At 36.4% G+C, this 19,811-nt stretch overlaps 1 protein-coding gene across 9 annotated transcripts in view; it reads left to right on the top strand.

Annotated features, from left to right (window-relative positions):
• sand (sandman) overlaps nucleotides 1-19,811 on the top strand; it is a 1,680,707-nt gene that overhangs the window by 1,176,238 nt on the left and 484,658 nt on the right. The window lies entirely within an intron of this gene.

Below are 19,811 nucleotides of genomic sequence, written 5' to 3'. Positions count from 1 at the left end.
TCAGATTTTTTGTATTCGACAGATAATGGAGAAAAAATGGGAGTATAAGGGTACAGTACATCCGTTATTCATAGATTTCAAAAGGGCTTATTACTCGGTTAAGAGGGAAGTATTATGTGATATTCTTATTGAATTTGGTATTCCCAAGAAACTAGTTCGATTAATTAAAATGTGTCTCAGTGAAACATACAGCGGAGTCCGTATAGGTCAGTTTCTATCTGATGCTTTTCCAATTCACTGCTGGCTAAAGCAGGGAGATGCACTATCACCTTTACTTTTTAACTTTGCTCTAGAATATGCCATTAGGAAAGTTCAGGATAACAGGCAGGGTTTGGAATTGAACGGGTTACATCAGCTTCTTGTCTATGCGGATGATGTGAATATGTTAGGAGAAAATACACAAACGATTAGGGAAAACACGGAAATTTTACTTGCAGCAAGTAGAGCGATCGGTTAGGAAGTAAATCCCGAAAAGACAAAGTATATGATTATGTCTCGTGACCAGAATATTGTACGAAATGGAAATATAAAAATTGGAGATTTATCCTTCCAAGAGGTGGAAAAATTCAAATATCTTGGAGCAACAGTAACAAATATAAATGACACTCGGGAGGAAATTAAACGCAGAATAAATATGGGAAATGCGTGTTATTATTCGGTTGAGAAGCTCTTATCATCCAGTCTGCTGTCGAAAAATCTGAAAGTTAGAATTTATAAAACAGTTATATTACCGGTTCTTCTGTATGGTTGTGAAACTTGGACTCTCACTCTGAGAGAGGAACATAGGTTATGGGTGTTTGAGAATAAGGTGCTTAGGAAAATATTTGGGGCTAAGCGGGATGAAGTTACAGGAGAATGGAGAAAGTTACACAACACAGAACTGCACGCATTGTATTCTTCACCTGACATAATTAGGAACATTAAATCCAGACGTTTGAGATGGGCAGGGCATGTAGCACGTATGGGCGAATCCAGAAATGCATATAGAGTGTTAGTTGGGAGACCGGAGGGAAAAAGACCTTTAGGGAGGCCGAGACGTAGATGGGAAGATAATATTAAAATGGATTTAAGGGAGGTGGGGTATGATGCTAGAGACTAGATTAATCTTGCACAGGATAGGAACCGCTGGCGGGCTTATGTGAGGGCGGCAATGAACCTTCGGGTTCCTTAAAAGCTATTTGTAAGTAAGTAAGTAATACTAGACAAGTATAGACGGTATATTTTAATCTTAACATTGTATTACAACTTGCTTATCGGATAAATCATACGACATGAAAATTAATATGGTCTCACCTTAATTCCATGGTTTAGAGGAAAATATTTAATTTGCGTTGACACTCTAGCTCCATATTACTTGCCGAATACCTCCAGACGCGCAGCATCTTCTGCTGAATTAGCCGTGAAAAGAAGTCAATAAGTATGCTCATCTTTTAGACAATTATATCTTTGTCCCCTTTGCTGTGGAGACCTTCTGTCCTTGGAGTCATGACGCTTAAGTTTTGGTATCTCAAATCGGCCAAATTTTGATCTCCAATACCGGTGATCGTCGTTGCACTACTTATTTACATCAACGTTTAAGTAGAACTATTCAACGCGGAAATGCAATGAGCGTTTTGGGTACCCTTCCCGAGTCCAGCCTTTTGGATGAACTCTTTCTCTTGTAAAATTTATTTAGTATAGATAGATATTTTAGAAGTAATTAATTTTTTCATTACAAAATAATATTTTATACAAAAAAATTACATTATATTATATTTTTTTTATTTTATTGGGTTATTTTACGACGCTTTACCAACATCTAGGTTATTTAGCGTCTGAATTATATGAAGGTGATAATGCCGGTGAATTGAGTCCGGGATCCAGCACCGAAAGTTACCCAGCATTTGCTCGTATTGGGTTGAGGGAAAACCCCGGGAAAAACCTCAACCAGGTAACTTGCCCCGACCGGAATTCGAACCCGGGCCACCTGGTTTCGCAGCCAGACGCGCTGACCGTTACTCCACAGGTGTGGACTATATTATATTATATTATATTATATTATATTATATTATAACATACATAATAGTTATTATTATATAAATAATTTTTACAATTATTTGGCACTTATTACTATTATTACTATAATAATGTCATCAAAATATGAAATAAATTTAGTTTCCAAATTTAGATATAATTACACAACTGAAACTCATTCCAATTAAATCCTTACTGTGCCTTCCATGGAAACAATGCTTGAAAAAATATAGTATAAAATTACTCTCTAATGTCAATAAGTATATTGAATAATTTCGAGGGAAAAATTGTTACGGAGCCGGGTATCGAACCCGGGACCTTTGGTTTAACGTACCAACGCTCTACCACTGAGCTACTCGGGAACTCTAACCGACACCGATCCAATTTTTCCCTCTATATCCACAGACCTCAAAGTGGGCTGACAACTGTCAAGCAACCAACTTCGGGTGCACACTAACTCCGTGTGACTTAAATTGTGGTTTTCTGTTAACGAACAGTGACGTGTATTATGCAAATCAAGATTTTCAGGTATAACTCCCTGTAAAGTTGATTTGAATAATTTCGAGGGAAAAATTGTTCCGGAGCCGGGTATCGAACCCGGGACCTTTGGTTTAACGTACCAACGCTCTACCACTGAGCTACTCGGGAATAAGTATATTTTTCGCGGTAACATTATTTTCTTGAATTTTACAGTGAGTATAATATTTGTTTTATTTGTACGTTTTCAGTTTTTTTGCCCTCCTGAAAAATCAGGTTTTTTTTAGTTAGGTCACTTTTCTATGTCATGTGCGGCATGGAAATTAATTAAAATATGTACTAAACTTTGAAATATGGAAAATGAGAGTAACATATTTGAACTCTACACATTGTGAAACGAAAGATAATGCAAAATATATTTGATATTAGCTTTATTAGTAAATATTTATGTACATACAAATCCTTTCCCTGCTTATGAAGTTTCAACCTCTTTTCGGACAATTGACTAAACAACAATGGACTTTGTAATTATTAAAAATATGCTATCTTCTTGCGTTAGGATCATAACAAAAGTGACAAGAATTGCACACAATCATTCTATGTGTATTCTTGTATGCCGTACTAAATGTTAACCATAACCGGAAAAAAAATAGCCGTACATTCTTCAAACCAAATTATGCACCGTACACATTCACATGGTTTAATTGGAATTCGTATATTTTCATATTAAATTGTTGGATTTAGAGAAAAGATTCTATGGTCCAATAAGAACGCACAATAAACACATGTTCTTCAATGCAATGCACCAACTTACTGTTTTTCATTTTTCTATTGGCCACTTGCTATTGCCGTCTGATGATAATTAATAACAACATTACTTACGGTAGCCTACATTAGGTATGCTACATTCTGAATATAGGGGAGTAGTGGGTACAGTGAGAAACAAAATATTAAGACATATGTATGCAAGTGATAATTCAAGTATTTTTTAAATCAAGTGCAATAGAAATAGACATTAAAACGTGGAGTATTATAATGCATAAACAAAAATGTTTAATAGATAAAGGACATAATATACAATACGTGTTTGCAAAAATAATGCAAATGTCTCACTGATCCCATTCAGAAGGGTACAGTGAGACACCACAGTGTCTATTAACGGACATTGAAATGATTTACATTTATTTCAAAAGAAAGGAATGCTTGTCTCTTTATCTTGCCATGTTCTGTAGGCTTATTTAGAATTATTTTGATGTCTGACTTCGAAACCATTGAAACATCTGGAACATTTGGAAAAGTGAATTTTCTATGACATTGCAAACTTTTGCGAAAAAATGAAATGAATTTTTGGTGGCAACAAAGCTTATAATTATAAAAATTTAATGTAATACTTTATTATTTTTTAACATTTTCTTAAATTTTGTGAATAAGTTTTTATTTGTGAAACCATTAAAACGTAATGTATCCATTATTTTAAGCTAAAGTTCCTGAATTGGTTACTAGTATGTAATATAATTACAGTTTGTTTTTACAAATCATTGGTACATGGGAACAGTGAGACGTCTCAGTGTACCCTTCAATGGCATGTCTCACTGTTCCCTTTACGCATAGTTCATTTAAAAATGACGGCATCACTTCAAAATTAAAACAAGAAAGACGAAACTTTGCCAAAGATAATCTCAAATACCATAGTATTCATATTTATATCTCATTTGTATATCCAATATAACCTTCATTAAACACAAGCCAAAATTTTACTTCGAGAGTGAAAAATTACGAACTATTTTTTCATCACTCACCTTTATAACTAGAATCAAATCGAGTATGAATATACTGTTACTTTACTCATGCAACATAAAACTCCACTGTTATCAACATCTCAACATCAAAATTTACCATCTAATGAAAAATGTCTCACTGTTCTCTCTGTCTTACTGTACCCACTTCTCCCCTACTCATGGGTGGAAAAAGTTGCGGGTTGTGGTTTCTATTTTGGGGTTCGGTTTTTATAAGAATGACTATATACTCTAGGCGTTTGCAGTAATCCAATAGCCGCTTTTATAAGTAAACTGTACATAAGTAGTTACATTTATGCACTTCAACCGCAGAGTTATTTTGTTTTATACATTTTACCCTAACGGGCTTTGCTCTAAGACAAAGAATACAAAAACATTCATTTAATAGCGTCGTTTTTGTTTAAGTTAAAGGACTTTATCTACCCTTGGGAGAAAAATTTGCATCTTTTATCCAAATTTTAATAACTTTTTTCCCCTGATTACTTCATACATAATTAAGGATTTTCACACAAAATAAACCCCTCAAATATTTTTCGGAGGGCAGGGGGGTGCAATGTTTTAAAGTGAACGCTAAATTTGTTTGTCTTAGTCCTTGACCCACAGCTTTTATGTAAGAGCAAAATTTATTTTACTGTCTTACTCCTAGAAAACACAGAATAAGCTGTGAAAACATTTTTTCCCTATTTTATTCCATTAAGGGAAAATGTCATTTTAGTTTGAAAATTTCATAAAAATAAAAATTAAACATTTTGCAGTTCTTTTCTTAGGCATTAGGAGACTGTTTGTAGTTTGGCATTTAGCTATGTTCATCAGCTTCATTTTGGTGCAAGAATGAAGAAAATACTTCAATTCAAAGTGCAATCTGTGTTAACATTGGTGTTGTAAAATGCTATAAAACTAAACTTGGAGAAAAATCATCTACATCCTGAGGTTACCACAATTGTAAACCAAACATGTAGCTTCCTGACTGTATGAAAAATAATAGTCAAACTCTACCGCGAAATTCGAATTGTTAAGACACGAAAAATACATAAAGTTGACAGATGTGGCGGATTGACACTTACAGAACTACACTTCCGGTTTAAAGAAAGGGTGCTTCCCGTCAATTTGACCTCAGCTAAGTAATTAACCAAACATCTTAGAGACAAAACTGTTATACGTGGTACAGTCATTAAGTTCTGACACTGACGCCTGAAGGGTAGGCACCCACAAGACTCTGGATGTCTCAGAAGATGCCGCGTGATACGGCGTACACTTAAACAGATCGACATCCTCCCTCAATATAATCGCCGTTGGCCGCTATGCACGTCTGCCAACGTTGGTGTAGCTGCTAGAAGCACCGCTGAAAGATGTTGGCAGGAAGATGCCGTACGGCTTCTCTTGTGGCAGTCATGACCTTTTCGGCCGCATAAAAATTACGCCCTCGTAGGATTGATTTCATGAGGGGAAAGAGAAAAGAAATCGCATGGTGCGAGATCAGGTGAGTACGGAGGGTGTGGCAAAACAGCGACCTGTTACCTTGCAAGTTCCTCTTGGACAAGGATGGAGCGATGTGCAGGGGCGTTGTCGTGTAGCAACAGCCAATTCTTCCTATGCCAAAGCTCAGGACGCTTACGACGAATTCAATTGCTTAAACGGCCAAGAATCTCTTTGCACCTTGTGGGATGAATTCTATGTGAACAATTCCATTTGAATAAAAAAAACTGTTAAAGCATCACCTTGCCTTTTGACCTGTCTTGCTGCGGATTTTTCTGTCGTGGAAATAATGGCGTTTTCCAGGTGGCGGATTGTCGCTTCAGTTGCGGATCGTAAAGGAAACACCATGTTTCGTCTCCAGATATGATCGGTTATAGCAGTTTCGCCTAATTTCTGACAGAACGTGACGTTTGCCCGTTGCTCAAACTGCAACATACTCGAGTTCCGACGCACGCATTCAAATCACCGTCGCAACAAAGACCGTAGTTCTGCTTACAGTGCATGCACTCAACTGTCTCTTGTTGGGTCGAGAGACTAACTGACAAGGTATCATACCATGGCGCCACCTATGCGCTATAATGCACCACAACGCCACTATGCGCTCAGTATTAGAACTTAATGACTGTACCACATATTATTGATAACTAGGAAGATCAAGCTTTCAGATTACACAAAAATAGGACAAAAAACATTTTGAAGGAAAATTATGAAATAAGGGTAGATAATACTTTAATGAAATGACGAAAGATGAACATTGAACAGAAAAGATACCTAGAAAAATTTCTTAACAATTAAACACTTTGTGTTCCGTAAAAATGAATTCTTAGCATCGCAACAGAAGTTTGATTATAGGCTATTTATCACTATCTGTGTCTCCCGAGAGATTTCGCAATTGTCAATTTTCCTCGTCAATGAATATCTGGACTTTTGCATTCTGTAATGTATAAAACGTAAGTTTGCTTTTATTTCGTTGTCCAGTAGATTCTATCAAATACGGATGCCTTCCATATTAACTTTAACGAGAGATGAAAGATAAATTAAGCTTTAATAGAATTGGTAAAATGATAATCAACTGAATTGCTACCAAACCCCTAAAACACATGAGAAAGAAGCGTATCATTTCATGGCTTTATTTTCGTGAGGAATAGAATAAATTTTGACACGACTTGAAGTGACGTGATTAACGCACATTTGCTTCTGAATATGAACGAGAAAGCTAGACAAAACAATAAGCTGTCATTGTCTGTACATCTTGTTAAAAGCTGCGATTGTTTCGCTTTGTTGGTCGTTCTAAAGTAGACAGAAAACAATGACAGATTATTCAGAAGGGGTGTAGCTTTGACTCTTCCATTTCCAGTGAAGGAATATCTATACGTATAGCGAAGCGAGTCAGTCCCATAGATATAGCATTTTAACGAACCCAAAAGTAGGATACTGTTAATCTGAATATGGTAGGACCAATATTCCAAACGTTATGAAATTTTTATATACTTCACTTGCAATGGAAAAATTCGAAACCACAACTCTTTAATGACTTTTGATGTTATGTTATGTTTTATTTAACGACGCTCGCAACTGCAGAGGTTATATCAGCATCGCCGGATGTGCCGGAATTTTGTCCCACAGGATTTCTTTTACATGCCAGTAAATCTACTGACATGAGCCTGTCGCATTTAAGCACACTTAAATGCCATCGACCTGGCCCGGGATCGAACCCGCAACCTTGGGCATAGAAGGCCAGCGCTATACCAACTTGCCATCCAGGTCGACTTGATGACTTTTGAGGAAAATTAAAATTAATTATATTAGGCAAGACTCTTCCAGCCCGTACAATAGCACCGTCGTATGAAGTAAATTATTTATTGAGGTAAGCGTTCAATACATCGTGTCACCAGCGAATAGGGATTACAAAGAATGGACACTGAGCGAATTTTCCTGTGTTTTTTTTCTCTCTGCGCACCGGCGTTTAGTTCCACTTTCAAGCGCTAGAGGTTAGTATAATCGAGCACACGCCAAGATAATCATTGAGAATAGAGTCGAGACACAGGATTCAAACATCGCCTACCATATTGCATAATCCAGTAACGCTTTGCTTCAAATAAATTCAAGTTAACAGCTTTTCCTTATTTCTCAGTGACAAACTAGTTGTAATAATATTTTTTATGTTTTATATATAATAAATCTATACTAATAATAAATCTGTAGCCGAAATTTTTCTGGTAATTTTCGATTTTTCAAAAATAATTGATCCTAACATATATAATTAACCACCCTGAAACCGAAAATAGCATTTTTGAAATTTTTGTTTGTATGTCTGTCTGTATGTTTGTTACCTTTTCACGCGATAATGGCTGAACCGATTTATATGAAAATTGGAATATAAATTAAGTTCGTTGTAACTTAGATTTTAGGCTATACGGCATTCAAAATACATTATTTAAAAAGGGGGTTATAAGGGGGCCTGAATTAAATAAATCGAAATATCTCGCTTATTATTAATTTTTGTGAAAAATGTTGCATAACAAAAGTTTCTTTAAAAATGATTTCCGATAAGATTTATTCTTTACGAAATTTTGAGAGGACTGATATTTAATGAGATAAATAAGTTTTAAAATTAAAATAACGCCATCTAAGACGGTGCAATGAAATAACAAATGACTTCGTCTATAACGGGCCTTGGACAACAACAATCGAAAAAGGGGCCTTGGACAGCAACAATCGAAAGCTATTAAACTTAGCCTACAGACAATGTTTATGTGTTTGTATGAAATAATATCGGAAGCTAAATTAACCGATTTGTATAATTAATTATTATTTCATCATTGGAAAGTGTAGTTTCTCTAGATGGACATAATGCTATAATGTTGTTACAGTAACTTCTGAGTGCTCTCTGGACCAAAATGATCGCATTTTAATTATTTAAATACAAAATAAATTAAGTAACATATTAAAGGATTTATCCTTCTATCAAAAACAAATGTTTCCTGGATCAAACGTCCTATTTTAATTAGGTAATTACTTTATATTTATTTCCAACAGGTGCAGCGGAGCGCAAGGGTACGGCTAGTTATATTATAAAATGATATAATACATTATAGATTTATGTATTATTTTCGTTTAATATTTGTATACAATATAATATAGGTATATGGTTTTACTACTCATAGGAGGTTTGTTTTTTCCATTTTCAGCGCTACCAAATCATTATATATTTTAATTGTTGATAGGGGTCAACGTCTCAACTCTCATTATAAAGGAACTCTAGAGTCTAGACACTACAGATAATGACGGATTTATTATTTCACCGGTCCAATTTATTTTATTTGAGTACATAATGTACCTAGACGTATTAATTGTATGTGTTATATTTCCGCTGTGTCGACTGCTAGCTGGTGTGATGTCAGTGCCAACTTCTGGGAGAAAGCAGAATCTCACGCTCAAACTGGTTTGAAGGTCAGTGAAATGAGTCCTGCTACATCAAAGGTACCGACGCGAAGTGTACATACTGTATAATATTTATACGCTGGTGTCGCACTCATCGAATGAATAGCAAGGATCGGAAAATGACAATCTTTCCTGTTATTGTTATGTAACCGCGTTCACTACATCGTGTCTCACGCATCGGCCCTCGGTAAATCCGTCCACGTTTCTCGGATGAGCAAATTTCCGATGCGTGCAATCATGGTCTTCTTTAATAAATCAATTTTAATTGCTCAACTGTTACTATTATGTTGTGCCATGTTCAGTTTCATGCCCAAATAGTAGACTGAAAACTTATTTCGCTTGTAGAAAACTGCGAAGAATTACATAATTTGAGACATTCCCATTACAATAATTAAGACGTTTCTTTATATATATACTGGGACATCATTTTATTTTTTATTCAATTTTTATTATACCTGAGTTTTTGAATGCACTTCACTCCCACACCTTCTACTAATGAAGTTCAACCGTCATCCATACAGATCCAAGACCGCATATACAGTCATAGTAGCCTTACGGCCATAATAAACAGTACGTTCCAAAAATATTTTGGCGTTTTCTGTGACGAAAGAGCTTTCAATATTGAATCATTTTCGCACAGGTACTGTCGTCCGTTTGCCTATGTCGCATCCCGGTTTCCTCCAGCAGCCTCTCGGTAAAGGCTAGTGGCTGGGCTGTCTTAGCTCTTTTCTGAGAACATTAATTTCTGTTAGGAATTGGACGTCTGCGTAATATTATACAACTGTTTAAAATAACTTAAATAAAAGGGCCTCGTTAAATAATTAAATGTCACGTGATTTCCCCCGTTTCTACGACCCAGCGACATAACCACTTGGACGGACAGTAGATAGCATGTCTGAGTAATTTTATTTTTCGGATCGGGCAGAAGTGAAGATTGATTTTACAGTACGTAAGGTACTCTTTTATAGAGTAGATAGGCCTACAGAATTATTTCAACATGAGTTACTAGTACGAAGGACGAAACTGGTAATTAGAATTAGGTACAATAGTCTATAGTGCGATAATATGCACATTTGAACTGAAGCCTGTATCGATATGAACGGCCATAATTTTCAAAAATGTGTTTAAATATCCATATTATGATTATTTTTCAATTTAACTTAATTCTCTATATTGTACGTTAATGTGCTGTAGACAGTAGAATATACACTACAAAATGAATACGTCCGCATGGACAGCTCAATTCGTGAGTAAAAACACTCATGTTCATACTGAACTGTATTTTGATTAAACAAAAACCTAATGAAAATGATCAAACTCAAAAGCGTGATATTTCCTAGTTTACGTAAATGGATGAACTACTTTTGTTCCCTCCTATACCTAGTAAAGTGATTTGTTTGTATATTACGCCAGTATCATCGAACTCCAGTCGTGGAAGGGGGTAGCAAACGGCGTTTCCTGTTCTCCTGTTGATCCAAAGGTATAACCAGGTTAATATTAGGAATATTAGTAAAAATAAAATGATGTCCCTGTATATACACACACACATATACACAGGGAGAGCATTTTATTTTTACTAACATTTCTAATATTAACCTGGCTATGCCTTTTGATTAACGGTTGGGAACCGGAAACACCGTTTGCTACCCCTTTCCACGACTGGAGTTCGATGATACTGGCGTAAAATACGAACAAACTACTTTACTAGGTATAGGGGGGAAGAAAAGTAGTTCATCCATTTACGGAAATTCTGCTCTCGAAGGGGTACAGCCGCGCAACTCAATCTGCACTGCGGTCGACGCAAGCGGCTGACGCAGCATAGGAATCACTTCCCTAACATTCCATTGTAGCAGTGTAGTGCGCCACACGCAATCCGTCAGCCGCGTGCGTCAGCCGCATCATAGGAATTGCACCTTTACGCAGTAGTGCCTACCTTTCTTGTGTTTATGTTCAGTTTATATTTAATGTAGTGTATATTTGTTTAAAGATAAAAAAAAGCATTTGTACCTAAAGCATTACTCTATCCATATCGTCTGCAACCTGCTCAAGAATTGCAAGGAGAGGTTGATTTTGAACGTCAGAGGATATTCTGCGAATGGTTACTTCATGAAAATGCAGCTGATCGACATATCTTAAGCAAAATACTGGTACTGGATGAAGCAATATTCACCAGAAAAGGTATCTTCAATCGCCACAACCAGCATGTCTGGGCATACCAGAATCCAAATGTTATTGAGGAAGTACATTCGTAACATCAGTTCTCCATCAATATCTGGATGGGTGTAATTGGGGATATTCTGCTTTGTGTCGTGTTGGCGTGCCTGGGGAAAACCCAGGAAGGAAAAATAAAGAGGATCGTATGGTTCAAGGTTTTTGGTTGCCTCTAACAATAGTACTTATAACACAAGCCATCATAAACATAACAATTCAATAAACCACAAACAAGTAGAGAGAAAGAAGCTACACATATTATACAAATTAAGAACTGTGAAAACATAGGAATACCCCCGAGCAGGAAGTGGGGATAATAAAAGAATTCTAAATACTAAAGTCTGATAACGGCGTAAATTGCCGAGAGAGAGGAGTAATAACTAACATGGAATGAGAAGTGAAAATATGGTGCTATATACTACGAGTTATCAACCCCCACCCCCCCACGTAAAGTACAGTTTTCCATGGCACACGGGCTCTGAGAAATCCCATAAAGTTCAACACTCCAATCTTTAGCTGATTGCCGGTGTAGATCCGTGTAGAATATCTCGTCACCGACTCAGAAACTATCACCATTAACATCACGATAGACTCGAAGAAACTAAGAAACTTCACTGTCATCCAGAGAATGTCGACGATCGCACGCTGTGTAGAATATGATAATTAACACAGCTGGCCAATGCTCTGTTAGAGATGAAACAGACCGCCACCGGGTCTATGTAACTGCAATATGAAAACGATGTTCTATCGGTGATGCGTCCCACGCATAACCAGAGTCGTTCCAATTCAACCAGGCCGGTCGACTCAAACCCGGCGTTGGCGAAGTACAAACAACCGACGAATACTCCCGTGGAGGTTGAAGACTAGACGTCCTCTCTCTAACTCGCTTCGAACCCGAGTTCCGTCTCTCGAGGCCGCTCCTAGCTCCTCCAGTAGACAGCCGTCCCACTCCCTTGTTCCTCCAATCAGAGGAGGCGAAAATGGGGGGTGCGTTCAGAACAAAAAAGGAACAATGTAGCCAACACTATCACATAAAAATCCCCCGCAGCATAAACTACACCACATTTGACAATGTGAACTTCCTACACCATTAACAGGTGCTGCGTATTTACGCATTCTGCAGACTGAACTAACCCAACAATTGGACGTCGTATCACTGACAACATGATTTAACATGTGGATACTTCAAAATGAGCACCTGCGCATTACGTTCGTGCTGTGAGACTTAATTCGAATGAAATGTTTCCAGGCAGGTGGATTGGACGCAGCGGGCCAATTGCATGGGCAGCGTGATCACCCGATCTCACTGTCTGCAACTTTTGGTTATTGGGCCACATGAAAGGACTAGTTTACTCCCAACGATACTCTAAGAGACAGCATCTGTTGAATGCAATCATGACTGAAGGAAATACAACCCGGGACACACCTAATATTTTTCAGCTGACAAGACATTAGTGGTAAAGAAGGTCTGAATTGTGTTGTGAAGTTAACGGTGACATTTCGAACATCCTCTATGAACCTGCAATGTGAATAAACATCCCTCTAAGAAAGTACCTGTTGTTTGTATTTGTAACTGTTCCTATAACAGCGCGTCTGGTTGCGAAATCAGGTGGCCCGGGTTCGAATCCCGGTCGGGGCAAGTTACCTGGTTGAGGTTTTTTCCGGGGTTTTCCCTCAACCCAATACGAGCAAATGCTGGGTAACTTTCGGTGTTGGACCCCGGACTCATTTCACCGGCATTATCACCTTCATATCATTCAGACGCTAAATAACCTAGATGTTGACAAAACGTCGTAAAATAACCCAATGAAATAAATAAATAAATGTTCCCATAATGAAGCTGTCACGACCAAAAGTATATGATAAAATGTTTTTGTTTTAGTGTATAGAATGTTCTGCAATTCTTTGTAGAACATAATTACGACTCATCCTATATATGAAAGTATCTTACAAATTTATTTTCTATATACATTAGATATTCCTCTTTGGTTTTTCCCTACTTTACGGATTAGAATTCCTGGTTTCTTGCGGTTTCAAGAGATGTCTGAGAAATTGTCATCTCACTATCAGGAACTGGATCGACCTCCAGTTCTGTACCTCATTGTTTTGTCATGTTATTTTTCTGGGAGTGTGTAGCTTGAAGTTACTCTTAATACTGTCCCAGACAGATGGATTGGACCTATTGCATGGCCGGCGCGATCACCCGATCTCACTGTCTGCGACGTTTAGTTATTGGGCTACATGAAATGACAAGTTTACTCCCAACGATACGCTACGAGACAGCATCTGTTAAATGCAATCATGGCTGTAGGAAATACAATCCTGGACACAGCTAATATCTTCCAGCTAATGAGACATTCATGGTGAAGCAGGGCGAAATTGAGTTGTGGTGTTAATAGTGGATATTTCGAACATTTGCTATGAACCTGCAATGATAATAAACATTTCTCTAAGAAATTATCTGTTGTTTGTACATTTATAACTGTTCCTATAACAAAGCTGTCACGACCAAAAGTATATGACAAAATATTTTTGTTTTGGTGTATAGAATGCTCTGCAATTTTTTGTAGTACATAATTGCGACTCACCCTGTATATGATAGGATTTTACAAATTTATTTTCGATATACATTTTAACTATTGCTCTTTGTTTTTCACCTGTTTTACAGATTAGACTTCCAGGTTCCTTCGGGTTTCAAGAGATGTCTGAGAAATTGTCATCTCACTACCAGAAACTGGATCGGCTTCCAGTTCTATACCTCTTTGGATTGTCATGTTTTCTTCTGGGAATGTGTTGCTTTAGGAACTCTTAATGCAGTATGCGTCAAACAAAGTAGTACTAAAAATGGATACTCCGCTTTTATGTATCTAAACCATAAACTGCACTGAAATAAAACGCTGTAATAAACTGGAACAAAAGCATAACTTTGTAATAATAATGTTACGATATAAGGTTGGGAAGTGCTTTTCAGAAAACCGAGGAAATGTTTGAGAAAAGAGCAGACCGAGTTTCTCAGTTTCCGAGATTTTATAATGCACTTCACAAATGTTTATTGTACAACATTTTATGCACGATCATATTTTTAAAATTACAAATACAATACATTTTGCATTCAAAATTTAGAGCATGGTAATTAAGTAACAATAATTGCACCATAATGTGTCTATTTCAGTATAGTTTTATTTCATGAAGAATGTTTTTCCTAGCAACAAGTCTCTGTGTAAGAACACTAACTTGCAAGGCCTAAGAACTATAGCTGAAATACAACAAAACCACGATCGTACGAAAAACAAAATTACATATTCATTGACAACTTATACAGGATGTTTTTAAATTAGACCGACAAACTTTTGGATCTGATAGATAACCTTCTTTCAAACACATTTTTTTAAGAAAGCCATGGACTCGAACGCTTGTTTCAGTGCAAGAGGGATTTAATGCTACCATCCAGTTTGTTTACCCCGTAAGTGCATTATCATACTTCTACAGCGTTTGTTTATTCCCTGAGCTCGGTATCAAGCATTAATCCAATTTGATTACTACCTGCGGTTTATAAACTCCTGTTGACTCTGAAGAAGAACTTGCAACACGCATTGTCTGGGGAGTAGCTGAAATCAGAGAAATTGCTGGCGTCTTTGCACGCCTATGTAATGCTTGTCTGGAAGTCAATGGACGTTTGTTCTAGCATTTGAAGTGATGAGACATTAAAGCAATAAATTCATCCTTCTAATTTAACACTGAAGTGTTTTTTTATTTAAATTCGCTTTATTTTGTTTGTGTTTTTTCTGTATGTTTGGGTCAATAAATTATGCTTGTAACATTAATGATTTGTTTATTCATTTTTCAAGTAACTAATTACTTCACTCCCTTCCTGTACGATCGAACTATGTAATGACATAATCCCTTTTTTGCTCTGAAAGGAAGTGTCGCCGCCCATGGGTTCCTGAACAATATCTGTTTGAAAATCAGGTTATCTAACCGATTCCAAAGTTTGCCGGTCTAATTTAGAAACTTACTTACTTACAAATGGTTTTACGGAACTCGAAGGTTCATTGCCGCCCTCACATAAGCCCGCCAGCGGTCCCTATCCTGTGCAAGATTAATCCAGTCTCTATCATCATACACTACCTCCCTCAAATCCATTTTAATATTATCCTCCCATCTACGTCTCGGCCTCCCTAAAGGTCTTTTTCCCTCCGGTCTCCCAACTAACACTCTATATGCATTTCTGGATTCGCCCATACGTGCTACATGCCCTGCCCATCTCAAACGTCTGAATTTAATGTTCCTAATTATGTCAGGTGAAGAATACAATGCGTGCATTTCTGTGTTGTGTAACTTTCTCCATTCTCCTGTAACTTCATCCCGCTTAGCCCCAAATATTTTCGTAAGCACCTTATTCTCAAACACCCTTAACCTATGTTCCTCTCTCAGAGTGAGAGTCCAAGTTTCACAACCATACATAACAACCGGTAATATAACTGTTTTATAAATTCTAACTTTCAGATTTTTGGACAGCAGACTGAATGATAAGAGCTTCTCAACCGAATAATAACACGCATTTCCCAAATTTATTCTGCGTTTAATTTCCTCCCGAGTATCATTTATATTTGTTACTGTTGCTCCAAGATATTTGAATTTTTCCACCTCTTCGAAGGATAAATCTCCAATTTTTATATTTCCATTTCGTACACTATTCTGGTCACGAGACATAATCATATACTTTGTCTTTTCGGGATTTACTTCCAAACCGATCGCTTTGCTTACTTCAAGTAAAATTTCCGTGTTTTCTCTAATCGTTTGTGTATTTTCTCCTAACATATTCACGTCATCCGCATAGACAAGAAGCTGATGTAACCCGTTCAATTCCAAACCCTGCCTGTTATCCTGAACTTTCCTAATGGCATATTCTAGAGCGAAGTTAAAAAGTAAAGGTGATAGTGCATCTGCCTGCTTTAGCCCGCAGTGAATTGGAAAAGTATCGGATAGAAACTGACCTTTACGGATTCAGCTTGTTACGAATCCCCTAATTTAGAAACATCCTGTATAAAACAAATATTCTTCACACGACTTTCATTACGTTCAAGTAGATTCTCAAACTTGTTTGGAAATATAATTTGCTAACAGTTAAAGGAAGTAACTGTTTTTTTCGTAATTCCTCAATCGTTGTTGTGGATTCTCCATGAATACGGATCATTTAACGTATACCATACTTATGCATCGGAGTAAGGCCAGATGATTGTGATGGATAAGGAAATATGTTTCACGGAAAAGTAAGCTTTCCGGAAAGTGATCTTGAAGCAAAGTGAGTGTGGTTATTGCCTTATGGCTAGTGAGTACCTTCTATAATTAAATATTTTATGAAGCCATCTGAAACGTGTTTCAAACTTGGGTCATTTGCACGAAAATAATACTAAACAATATAGCCATTTTCTTGTATTATGAGAATCATTTGCAGTGTTACGCCAAGTACTGAATATACACTATATTTAAATGTTGTGTCAAAAAATAAATATATGGTTGCGAGCCAAACATCCGTAGCAGGCGACATATAATTCCAATAGGCCTACAGTTTGTTTTGGCGCATACTATAGACGTTGATATTAGCTCTTCTTCATTTTCTACTTATTCCGCAAGACCAGAATATTTGGTCTTTCCTTGTATCAGTATTTCCTTTTGATTTAACAAAATATTATCTACAGCAACGGATCTTCAAAGTCATATCTAGGATGGGTAAAGTTTTATTTTGTCACTTTTATTCCTACTACAGTTTCACAACGGTATATTAATATATGCAGTACCATTAGATCATAAAGTTTCGTAATCACCGTAGTTCATATTCTGAATTTCTTCTTAATATACAAAACCTGATTCTCTAGTTATTTAATTTGTTATTTTAGCCTCATTTACAGAGTGAATTGAGCTTTCAGAATTAAGTAGGTCGGTTAGCGCGTCTGGCTTCGAAACCAGGTGGTCTAGGTTCGATTTCCGGTCGGGGGAAGTTACCTGGTTGAGATTTTTTCCGGGGTTTCCCTCAACCCAATATGAGCAAATGCTGGGCAACGTTCGGTGCTGGACTCCGGACTCATTTCACCGGCACAATCGCCTTCATCTCATTCAGACGCTAAATAACCTAAGATGTTGATAAAGCGTCGTAAAATAACTTACAAAAAAGTTTAAGTAGGCCTGATGTAATTTTGGATAACTTGTCAAAATTGATTTTTCGTAACTATTAAGCTTTTACTACGTCATACTACTTTTGATCAATAAAAGGATACGAAACGACGTGTTTCAACCAATCCTGGCTGCTTATCTCACAATTTTTATCATTTAGCGTTTGTTTGTTTTTATCACCTCCTAGAATTTGTTTTTTTGTTTGCCAAATATTGCATTTTCAATAACTGTTTATTCAGAATGCTTAATTAAAACTTTCTACAATTTATCTTTTTTAGTGGGCCTGGGTAGCGTAGTCAGTATAGCGCTGGCCTTCTGTGCTCGAGGTTGCGGGTTTGATCCCGACCCAGGTCAATGGCATTTAAGTGTGCTTAAATGCGACGGGCTCATGTCAGTAGATTTATTGGCATATAAAAGAACTCCTGCGGGACAAAATTCTGGCACACCCGCGACGCTGATATAAGCTCGGCAGTTGCGAGCGTCGTTAAATAAACCATAATTTATATTCCTATATCTTTTTTATATTATTTAGGTTATGTTATAGCTTCTTCTGTATGAGATTATGGATAGTCACGTATCAGAGATTGGTTAATATAATTTGATAATCCAAGTACAAAGCAACTGTTTTAATGAAAATGGAACTGAATCTGCAAAGCCTTCTTGACTAGTAATAGTCCATAAAGTTCAATAAGATTGTATAGTAGGCACAATTGATAACAAGAGAATAGCTCATCATAACACACTACTGTCGTCTAGCGGAATATTTGTAATGATGAGGTAGTACACTAGAAGCCGTTCCACTGTGGTTGAAGCATGACCTTGGATGCGCTGTAGACGAAAATGCGTTTACTTCGTAAGATTTCCACGTGCTACCCCCCACGTAACCTGCGCGAGATGACAATGCCATGCTTTAACTGCGGTGGAACCGCTTCTAATACATTTTCAAGAAAGTTTAGTATTCTAGTAAGTCAAATAATATTTTATTGTGCTCATTCATTATTCATAATGTTCTGCCTAAGGGCAGGTCTTTCACTGCAAACTCAGCATTCTCCAATCTTTCCTATTTTCTGCCTTCCTCTTTGTCTCCTCATATGATCCATATATCTTAATGTCGCCTCACTGATATCTTCTTTTGTCATGAACACCTCTCCCGGTCAACATTTCTTCCAGTGCATCCTTCAGTAGGCAGTTTCTTCTCAACCAGTGACCCACCCAATTTATTTTCCTCTTTCTCATCAGTTTCAGCATCATTCTTTCTTCATCCACTCATTCAAAAACATCTTCTTTTCTTATTCTGTATATCCACTTCACACGCTCTATCCTTCTTCATATCCACATTTCAAAAAACCCTAATAGAACTGACAGTTAACCCTTGCTGTGAGTGCCTAATTATTCAAATCCATTCTCCTTACCTCCACGTTGGAGCCCTCTGTGATCTTTTAAGATGCGAAAGAAAGAGTGATGTGCGGAAAGCAACGGGAAAATACCGTATTTACTTATCCCAAGAAAACCTGCAAACATTGCATGATGAGTATTTATTGTATTAGAGTACTTTATTTCTTATAATTTTTATATAGGAGTACTTCCTGCTAATCTTGTAATAGTCAAATAAATTCCACTAGACTTTTCTCAAGATAAATGAAAATCTATAGTGAAATTACTATAGATAAATATTGTAAATAATATTATTAGTTTAATTAATATATTTCGTATATAGTGAGATTTAAAAACTTGATAATGAATCTGTTAATGTAGTAACATGCTTATTAAACGTTAGGTAATATAATGTCACGTAATTTGTCGAGTTACTGCATTTTATGGCAGATTTTATTACTAATTTTTATTTATTTATTTACTTATTTATTTATTTTACTTGTTTATTTATTTATTTATTTATTTATTTATTTATTTATTTATTTGTGTATTGATCTATTTATCTGTTTGTTTTTGTTTCTTTGTTTTTGTTTATTTATTTAATTATTTATTTATTTATTTATTTATTTATTTATGTAACAAGACAAAGCCCCTTTTAGAATAGACAGGACAAATATTTGCTTAGAACATAAAATTGGAGATAACATGAAAAAAGAGATAAAACAGATACAAATACAGGATACATTTGTAAATACAAATGAAAAATTAAAAAGCAGACAAATACATACTACGTAAATAAAATATACACAGATATAAATATAAATGAATAATACAAAAAAATAAATG

This window comes from Periplaneta americana, chromosome 13 (assembly GCF_040183065.1).
Source record: "Periplaneta americana isolate PAMFEO1 chromosome 13, P.americana_PAMFEO1_priV1, whole genome shotgun sequence".
Classification (NCBI taxonomy): domain Eukaryota; kingdom Metazoa; phylum Arthropoda; class Insecta; order Blattodea; family Blattidae; genus Periplaneta; species Periplaneta americana.
This window is presented reverse-complemented; position numbering and strand designations above follow the sequence as displayed.